Source organism: Triticum dicoccoides, chromosome 7B (assembly GCF_002162155.2).
Source record: "Triticum dicoccoides isolate Atlit2015 ecotype Zavitan chromosome 7B, WEW_v2.0, whole genome shotgun sequence".
NCBI classification, from domain to species: domain Eukaryota; kingdom Viridiplantae; phylum Streptophyta; class Magnoliopsida; order Poales; family Poaceae; genus Triticum; species Triticum dicoccoides.
This window is the reverse complement of record NC_041393.1, coordinates 355,907,597-355,918,565: the sequence shown is the minus strand read 5'-3', so window position 1 is coordinate 355,918,565 and position 10,969 is coordinate 355,907,597.

The following is a 10,969-nucleotide window of genomic DNA, read 5'->3' as shown; positions in this document are numbered from 1 at the left end:
GGTGGGAGGGCGGGAAAACAAACGCAACTTGGAAGGGAAAAATTGACGAATAACTTGAAGAGAAAACACCGGTTGAAATAATTGAGGAAAGAATGCAAAGGCTTCGCACGAGTAGGATGGATACTCGATTACGGACTCCGGTTCCATGAAGAAGAAGGGTGGGCGGGTGGGAAAGAAAAGAACTGAGGATTGAACTTAAAGATGAAGAGGCTCGAGTCAACTTGACGAGAAATGCACCGGATGAGAAGAGGTGAGAACCAACGATCGGAAAACCAACTACGTGATCCTAAGAAAAATTTGAAGGGGAAGAGGAGCAAGTCAAAACAGCTACGGAAAGATTCCTCACCAGAGCGACGAAGGGGCTGAGGAGTAAAAAGAATTACTACTCTCTGATATAACTAGACTCTGAAAACAGTTTTTCTTCTAGACTCAACAACGGCCAAACTACACGATCAATCAAGGGGGGCTCCTAGGGTCGGTTGAGGCTCTGATACCAACTTGTCACGCCCAAGATGCGACCATATCCTAAAGGGAACTCGAAGGTCCCACCAAGGATAGAAGTGCATCTTGAAGACGCTTTTGCAAGGTGGATATCATTACATCAACATTACATAATAGATAGGGATACATACATAAGGCATACAATGCCACACGAATACAACATCATCTTACATAAGAGCTCCACGCGACTATGGATGAAACACAAACAGAAACTCAAACGACATCCACCATGCTAGCCCAGGCTGCCGACCTGGAACCTATCCCCTGATCGAAGAAGAAGCAGAAGAAGAACTCCAAAATAAGCAAACATCGCTCTCGTGTCATGATCATCGCATAACCTCTACCTGCAACTGTTGTTGTAGTAATCTGTGAGCCACGAGGACTCAGCAATCCCATTACCATGGGTATCAACACTAGCAAAGCTTAATGGGAAAGGAAGGGGTAAAGTGGTGAGGTTGCAGCAGCGACTAAGCATATATGGTGGCTACCATATGCAAATAAAAGCGAGAAGAGAAGCAACGGAACGGTCGTGAAGCTAGCAATGATCAACAAGTGATCCTGAACTCCTACTTATGTCAAACATAACTCAAAGATGTGTTCACTTCCCAGACTCCGCCGAGAAGAGACCATCATGGCTACACACGCGGTTGATGCGTTTAATTTCGGATCTGGTGTCAAGTTATCTACAATCGGATATTAACAAATTCCCATCTGCCACATAACCGCGGGCAAGGCTCTCGAAAGTTTATACCCTGCAGGGGTGTCCCAACTTAGCCCATCATAAGCTCTCACGGTCAACGAAGGATATTCCTTCTCCCAGGTAGACCCGATCAGTCTCGCAATCCTGGATTACAAGACATTTCGACAATGGTAAAACAAGACCAGCAAACCCGCCCGATGTGCCGACAATCCCGATAGGATATGCACATATCTCGTTCTTAGGGCAACACCGGATAAGTCAAGCTACGAGTAAAACCAGCCCTCAAGTTTCCCCAAGGTGGCCCCACAGGCTGCTCAGTTCGGACCAACACTTAGAGAAGCACTAGCCCGGGGGGGGTAAAGTAAAGATGACCCTCGAGAGCGCGACTCCCAAGGGAAAAAGGCTAGGTGAGGAAAATGGTAAAACCAAGGTTGGGCCTTGGTGGAGGAGTTTTATTCAAAGCAAACTGTCAAGGGGTCCCATAAATCACCCAACCGCGTAAGGAATGCAAAATCAAGGAACATAACACCGGTATGACGGAAACTAGGGCGGGAAGAGTGGAATAAAACACCAGGCATAAGGCTGAGCCTTCCACACTTTACCAAGTATATAGATGCATTAATTAAATAAGAGATATTGTGATATCCCAACATAATCCTGTCCACCATGGAGCTATCTTCAACTTCACCTGCAACTAACATCGCTATAAGAGGGGTTGAGCAAAAGCGGTAACATAGCCAAGCAACGCTTTGCTATGCAAGGGTGAAAAGGTTAGAGGCTGACATGGCAATTTGGGAGGCTTGAAGAGCAAGTGACAGGTAGCGCAGCATAGCGATAGAACGAAGCAACTAGCTAGCAATGATAGTAGTGAGATCCAAGGTGACGGTCATCTTGCCTCAAATCCCGCAAGGAAGAAGATCGAGTCCATGAAGAGGATGAAGCCACGAAGACGAACCAAGCGCAGACGAACGAATCCTCACGATCGCAACGAAACAGGAACTAACGAGAAGGAGCACAACTGGAAAGAAGCAAACAACAAGGTAAACACACAACACATGAACATGACATGATGCTCAACCAATTATGATGCGTGACAAAGCTAGGTGAGGCTACTCATGGGAAGAGATGATGCAAGCAAGAACAACACATCAAAGCAAGTTTAAATGAGGCCGGAAAGAACATATAATAAGTCCGGTAAGTACTCATATGCAAGTTTCAAAGTTGGTCCAGAACTGAAATAACCTTATGTTCAAGTTGTTAAACAGCAAGTTAAGATGCACCAAGATGATCTACACGAAATTGTAGTCAAGTTAAATATAAAGTTCATTTAGTTCGAAGCTACGACCTAGAAGATATGAGCAAAACAAGTTAAACATGGAATTGATGCAAAATGCATTCAAACATCAAGGAAACACTCTCAAAACATGGATGCAACATGATAATATGAAACATAATGCAAAATCAAGCAAGTTTCATATAGAGCACACTCAAAACGGAGTGACGGTTCAACACACACACTCTATACAAGTTTAAAGGACAAGCTGTCCAAAACAGCAACTAGGCATCTAGCAAGCACCAAAACAATTTGCTACATCATCTCAATGTGAAAACAAAAAGCATGGGCATGAAGTACAGGTAAAGCATGACAAAACATGAACACTGAGCCATCTCCATAAAACAATAGAACATGCTCAAAAGGACATGGCAAGATTGCAAATAATAACAGTTTCACGCCTAGCAGAAATAACATCAGGTTGCAATGTTTAGAGCTATCAATCAACATGCTACAGGAACTTATCAAGGCAAACAAAGGCATGGCGTGCTAATACTAAATACAAAGAACAAAACTCTCTTACTGAACTAATTCTAAAGATCAACTCAAAACATGGTAGCATCCATGCAAACATGACAAGTCATATGACAGATTTAGACATGGCAGGAACAACGATAAGTAGGCATGTTGGTGAGCTTGTACAACTCACCACAGAGCAATACATGACATGTTTATGAAGCTAAGCATGGCAAGATCAAGTTCATAGGGTGCATGGATCACTAGCAAAGCTCATGGCAAAGCTGAACTTAATGTTAACAGGCTGACAGCAACATTATTCAGCAAACTTGGAGCATGATTACAACAAGCTACAGCAGGCTATAAATGCAACCAGGAGCATGGATGGATAGAGCATGACATGTATAACAAAACATCTTTAGTGAACATCTGCAGATTATGCATGGAATGACTTGTACCAGCAGGTTTACATAGCATCATGATATAGCAGATTCAGCCTAGCAAAACAGTAACATCAAGTACCCTACTTCACGAGCTCGATGCACTCACAACAAGACTCACAAAAATACATGGATTTCCCCACTGTAAAGATGGCATGATGTAGTACAAAACACATGTAGAGCTCATGCTCATAGGATGCACACACAAAATGTAATGAAAAAGACAAATCATCAAGTTCTGTTAACAGACACCAGTTAACATCATATAGCACTATTGGAACGATGATTAGGGCATCAAGATGGACTCAAACAAGCATGGCACAATGGGACAAAGTGAAGAGCATCTCATGATGAACATTTTGATATATCATACAACATCATAGGACCAATATCCACAAAGTTTCACACTCCACAAGATGCACGAATGATGTGCAATTCCAGGGACTTGCCAAATTTAGAAAAAAAACGAGTGAGCGACGGTAACTATAATGTGCTCAGGGCACAGGATAGTGGGCTGGAGCTCACCTAGGGCCTGTGGGCCGGCTCGGGGACGGTTCAGGTGAACCGGGGTGTTCCAGCGGGGTCGGGGACGAACTGGGTCGGTTCAATCGAACCGGGTCGGTTTAATCGAACCGGCCAGCCTGCTGACAAACGGGGCCCACCTGGAGGGGACGCGCGGGCGACTGCGCAATCAACAGCGGCGGCTGCGAGGAAGATGGCTCCGGTGGCGGGCGCTCCGGTGGCGGGGATGACCGGCGGAGGACGGGGACGGGCGGATCCGGCCTGGGTCGTCGTGGGGGCGCCGGATCCGGCAGGAGGAGGGGCCGGCGACGATATACATGGGCGGTGGCGCGACCTGCACTGAGAGAGAGAGAGAGAGATGGTGAGAGGGCGATGGGGAGAAGGAAGGGAAGGAGAGGGGCTGGCTAGGTCCTGGCTCGCGGAGGACGGCGGCGGAGCGGAGGAGCTCCCGATGAGGCGGCAGGGACGGCTGCCGGCGGCGGGGTTGGGGCGGCACTGGAGCAGGAGGGTTCGCCCCTGTCGATCCCAGATCGGGAGCAAGGAGCGGGGGCGCGGGTGCTTCAGGCCCAGATCCGGCCTGGGCGGGCCTCTGCAGGCCTGGCGGGCCGCGGCTGCGGGAGAGAGGCTGGGGGCACGTGGCCGCCCCTGGTTGGCTCCAAGGCGGTGGGGACAGTAGCGCTGACCCGTTGGACGGCGCCAAGTGGTGGGGGGGAGTGTGTCGGCGCTGAAAACAAGGATGGAGGCGGCGGCCGACTCCGGAAAATGAGGAGGGGGTAGGTAGGAGGCCAAAAATAGCAGGGGAGGCATATATATATAGAAAGGGGGCTAGGGTTAGGGGTTTTGCTCCGTTTCGGAGCCGTTCGATCGCCATCGGACGTTCCAGAGCGGAGGGGGTAGGTAGTTCGGTCTCGTGGGCTGTGTAGACGAGTTGGGCTGAGAGGAGAGAAGAGAATAGCAGTCCGACAATGGTTTTCGGAGACTGAAAACGTCTGACGGATACACCGGCTATATTGCGGCTGTACGTTTAATGGTTGGGCTATCAAACGAGCTCCAAATGCGATGAAACTTGACAGGTGGTCTTCCTACACTATAATAAGACCGCACGCCAACTTACATCTCATCCCGAGAACATTTTTATGCCTCTTATAAAATAATATTTCGGAGGTGTCGTGGGCGCGTGCGAATGTGTCTGTGCTCAGAACGTACAATGGAGAGAACCGGGGAACCCGAACAGATGCAAGTTTTGAAAAGCATGCAGATGAAAAGCAGATGATGACATAGAAAAATGCAACACGCAAGCAAGTGACATGGCAACAACGACGAATAGCTGGAAGACACCTGGCGCATCAGAACCGGGGCGTTACACAAACACTCTCAAAACACGGATGCAACATGATAATAGGAAACTACATGCAATTCTAAGCAAGTTCCATATAGAGCATGCTCAAAACGGAGCAACGGTGCAACACATACACTCCAAACAAGTTATAACACCAATTTGTCCAAAACAGCAAGTAGGCACTTTGCAATCATCAAAACAACATGCTACATGAATCATATGAGCACAAAATTGACATTCACTTCATCTACAGATAACATACTTTAATTATCATTAAGGTTTAGATTCATAGGCATCAAGATTAAACCAATATGATCCATGCAAAATTCCACTTTATAACATAGGAGCATATACATTAGCAGAGTTAATATGATGGCAAGTTGAGAGCAAGAAAGGGACAAGCTACGCCAAGTAAACATAGAATCCATGGGCATGAAATCAAAGTACACATAACAAAGAGAAAATAACATCAGCTCATCATATACATATGGCTCATGGATTACTAGGAACCAATATGACAAGATTGAATGTTGAAACAGTTTCAGAAAGTGTAAAACTGCAACATTATGATAGAATGTTTGCAAGCATGGAACAGATGCATATGATATCCAAAATTAGCAAAAATGGAATTTGAGCAAATTACTCATAGCATACTAAAAATCATGTAATTGGAGAATCTCCGGAAGAGGCATGGATCACTCAATAACAAGCTCACAACATATGCTACAGAACATATATAGGGCATCAAAAGGCATGGCATGATAGAGCATGACATAGAAAATAGAACTTTTCAACTAAGCATCTCCAGAATATACATGGATTAATTGGTGGCATCAAGCAAACTTGGCAACATGATATAGCAGTTTCAGAATTGACAGAACATTAACAGCAAGTAGCCCACTTCACAAGCTTGATGCACCCACTATAGAGAATATAAAAATACATGGATTGCACCCCTATAAATATGTCATAAATATGCTCCTAAAACATGTAGACATCATGCCCATAGGATGTACACACAAAATGCAACAAAAATGACAAATCAGCAAGTTATAACAGTTTTCAGCAGTTAACAGCAACATGCACTTTTACAACTAGGATTATGATATCAAGGTTCACCCTAACATGAATTCAAAGCACATCAACATTTATAGCATGAAGAGCATAACACGCGCATATCAAGATCATCATCATAGCAGCAACAGGGACAAAGTTGTGGCACTCACAAGAAGCACAAATGATGTTAACAATCGGCAGATTTCAACAGCTTATATTACTTAGCAGTTTCGCAACGAAGATTTAGACATCAAGATGGGCTCAAACAAGCATCTCACAGTACAATACAATGGATAGCATCACATAATGAACATTTCAATATATCATACATGCAAAATGGAACTACGAGTAGAAAGTTATGGCATCACTAACATGCACACATAATATTTAAAACGCCAGGGACTTTGACAAAAATTCGACCTCGAGGGGATTAGGGTCCCGGAGGCTGTGAGGTCAACGCCGGCGATGGCGGCTTCTCCGGTGGCTCGGCAGCTGTGGAGGAGGCCGGAGAGGTCGGAGGAGCTCGGGCATGGGTGGATCTGTCCATGGGGCACCGAATATGGCCGGAGTTGAGGTGGAGGCGGTAGGGGGAGCTCGGCTCAACCGCGGGGAGCTGCCGGCGACGAGGGCCGCGCTCAGGGCGGTGGGCAGCTCTGGCTAACCGCGGGTGGAGGCGGCGAGGGTCGAAGACGAGGCGGTGGGATCTACCGGGCGCGGCAGCGCACGGCGGCGTGGCCGAGCGTGGTCGCGGCGATGGGGAGGAGCCAGGCGAGCGGGCGATCGGGTCGCGACGGTAGGTGGCTCAGGCCCTGGATGGGCTCGGGCGGGCCCCCATGCAGGCCTGGCGAGCCTGCGGCGGCGGAGGGAGGATGGGGGCGCAGGGAGGCCAGGTGGCGCACAGGGAGTGGCCACGGGCGGCGGCTCAGGTGGCTCACGACCATTCGGGTCGTGCCAAGTGGCATAGGAGGGCTGGCCGGTGCCGGTATTCGAGAAGGAGGCAGCTTGAGGTTGCTGGTGGTGCGGTTTTCGCCCACACGATCACTATCCAACGACCAAGAGCATAGAGGTGGTTTAGATGGCCTAGCGGGCTGTTTGGAGGGGTGTTGGGCTGCAAAGAGAGGGGGCTTTTGCGGCTACCCGGTTAACCGTTGGGGCATCAAATTACCTCCAAATGAAACTAAATTTGACAGGCGGTCTACCGGTGATATACCAAGGCCACTCGGCAAATCTCGGCCCATTCCGGGAACGTTTTTCTCCCTCTCACGAAACAAGATCTGAGAGGGGCGACGGGCGCATGCGAGTGTGGTTGGGCTCAGAACGGACAACAGGGAGAACCGGGGGAACCCGAACGGATGCAAGTTTTGAAAAACATGCAGATGAAATGCAGATGATGACATGGCAAAATGCAACACGCAAGCAAATGACATGGCAACAATCGCGAATAACTGGAAGACACCTGGCGCATCGGATTCGGGGCATTACAACTCTCCTTCACTAACAAGAGATCTCGTCCCGAGATCTTAGGAACGAGATGGCAGAGAAAGAGGAAGAGGTGAAGTAGGAACACAATAGAGAAGATGAACAAAGTCCAAAAGCACTCGGGTAGAAAATATGAATGGCGAATATGACGAGAATCAAGAGCTCAAAGGAATAACATAGACTCTGAAACCACTCCAGTTAGAACATGATAGAAAAGGAATAAGAATGAAATAATTTGGGCAACACTCTGGCTGTAAATGGAAGGAATAGAACATGAACTTCACAAGGTGGGATGACACTTGATGAGATGAACAACGCAATGCCTCTGGAAGAATTGAAATAGTGGAATGAAAAGAACGGAGAAGAAAATGACAACTTCTACCAAAGTAGAGTTTGAAAAGCATCCTTAGAAGGAAGGATTGAACAGAGTTGTTGAGGAAAAACAACAACAAAAGAATAAGCTTGTTGTGGACTTATAAAAAGCAACTGAAAACTTGAGGTGAAATTATACCACAACCAATTTCTGGATAGCTGAGAAGAACGAAGAAATGCAAAACTCCACTTCAGAAGAAAACAGAGAACTATTTGCACTTCGAGACGTGAGAAGAAAAGATACTTGAACTCCTCCAACAAAATCTTGATGAACTCTTGAAGAATGAATTAAATCAAGAAGAACCACCATGAAGAACTCCGGTGACAAAAGGATGATGAGATAGAATTAAGGATGAAAGAATAAGATTAGAGCATTGCGGTGATTTAGATGGAGGTTCCGACGAAATGGCTGAGGAATATTTGAAATCCAGAAAGGAAAAGATGAAAACACTTCGAACCGCGAAATTATTGATCATGAACAAACTCTGAAGGAAGGGATTAATCACTTCGAGGAAAAAAAGAATAAGATTTACGTTATTCTTATCCTCACCAAATTAAATTGATGACAAGCAATGGATTTTTGCATGCCACTTATTCTTGTTGGAAAAGGATTAAGGGGGATATAGCACAAAACTTGAGAAAGTCTTCTTGAACCACCAGTAGGATTGGTAAGAAACGAATGAATTAACATGACAACAAAGATAAAAGAATCTGAATGAACCACCGTAAGAATTCGAAGAAAGACTGATGAAAGAGAATGAATCACCGGAAAGAATTAGAGGAACAAATATGCTTAAGGGGATTTAGATGCAAAAGAGCAAAGAGATAACAAGTTGATTAAAGAATATTTGACATATGCGCCGGGATAATTGGAGAACGACGGCTGGAATGATGGACTCCGGTGAAAAGAAACAGAAAACAACTCCTGACATACTCTAGATTGGGTAAGAAAAGTATATCTGACAAACGGAATAATTTGAGAGGATAGCATGAAGCTAGAACCACGAATCTTCGAGAGAATGGGCAAGATTTAGAGGAAAAAACTCTTCTTCTATCTTAAAATGACGACGGGGAACGCCACCAAAATTACTGAGATACTCCGGGAGAATGAAAAGCAAAGAGGTTGAGCCAACAGTGAAATGATTTGAAATCAATCTTGGAAAGGCACTTGACTCATGAAATTCATTCTTACGTAGCACTCCGAAAATAATTAGGAATGGCTCCAAAATAATTAGAAGAGTCAGGTAAGATCCTGGGAAAAGACCTGTGGGTTTGGGCCCACTGAACTAGGAATGTTGAAGAGATAGATGATGCACTGGAACATTTGAAATACTTGAATGAGCTGACAACCTTGAATTAATTAGAACACAAATGAATCTCCTGAGATGTCTTACGAACTCCGGAATGGAAACTGGCTAGAGACAAACGAGCAAGGAAATACTTCTAAGCCAAGGCAAAGAATACGATCCACACCGAAAACTTGAATTGAATCCACCGGAGAAGAAAAATGGAAGAAGAATGTCAAACGAGACGAGAATTCACCGATTGCAATAATTTATGAAAGACTGAAGAGGTTCCGCACGAATGAAATTGATGCTCGAAAGAGACTCAAGCTCCGGGAAGAAGAGGGTGGGAGGGCGAGAAAAACAAAGGGAACTTGGAATGGGGAACCGACAAATAACTTGAAGAGAAAACAATGGTTGAAATAATTGAGGAAAGAATGCAAAGACTTCGGACGAGTAGGATGGATAATCGATTATGGACTCCGGCCAAAAGAAGAGAAAAGGGTGGGCGGGTGGGAAAAAGAAAACAACTGAGGATTGAACTTGGCAATGATGATGAGGCTCGAGTCAACTTGACGAGAAATGCACCGGATGAAAAGAGCTGAGAGCCAACGATTGGAAAAACTAACCGTGTGATACTAAAGAAAGTTTGAAGGGGAAGAGGAGTAAGTCAAAACACCTGCGTCAAGATTCCTCACCAGAGCAATGAAGGGGCTGAGGAGTAAAAAGAATTCCTACTCTCCGATATAACTATACTCCGAAGTAGTTTGCTTCTAGACTCAACAAGGGCCAACTACGAACAATCAAGGGGGCTCCTATGGTCGGTCGAGGCTCTCATACCAACTTGTCACGCCCAATACGCGACCATCCTAAAGGAACTCAAAGGTCCCACAAAGGATAGAAGCGCATATTGGAGACGCTTTTGCAAGGTGGATATCATTACATCGTAACACTACACAATATTTGGGGATACATACAAGAGGCATACCATGCCACACAAATACAACATCATCATACACAAGAGCAACATCCGACTACGGATGAAACACAAACAGAAACTCAAACAACATCCACCCTGCTAGCCCAGGTTGCCGACCTGGAACCTATCCCCTGATCGAAGAAGAAGCAGAAGAAATCCAAAACAAGCAACATCGCTCTCGCGTCATGATCATCGCAATACCTGTACCTGCAACTATTGTTGTAGTAATCTGTGAGCCACGAGGACTCAGCAATCCCATTACCATGGGTATCAAGACTAGCAAAGATTAATGGGTATGGAAAGGATAAGTGGTCAGGTTGCAGCAGCGACTAAGCATATATGGTGGCTAACATACGTAAATAGGAACGAGAAGAGAAGCAAACGAAACGGTCGAGAAGCTAGAAGTGACCAAGAAGTGATCCTGAAACTACTTACGTTCATACATAACCCAAACCGTGTTCACTTCCCGGACTCCGCCGAAAAGAGACCAACACGGCTACACATGCGGT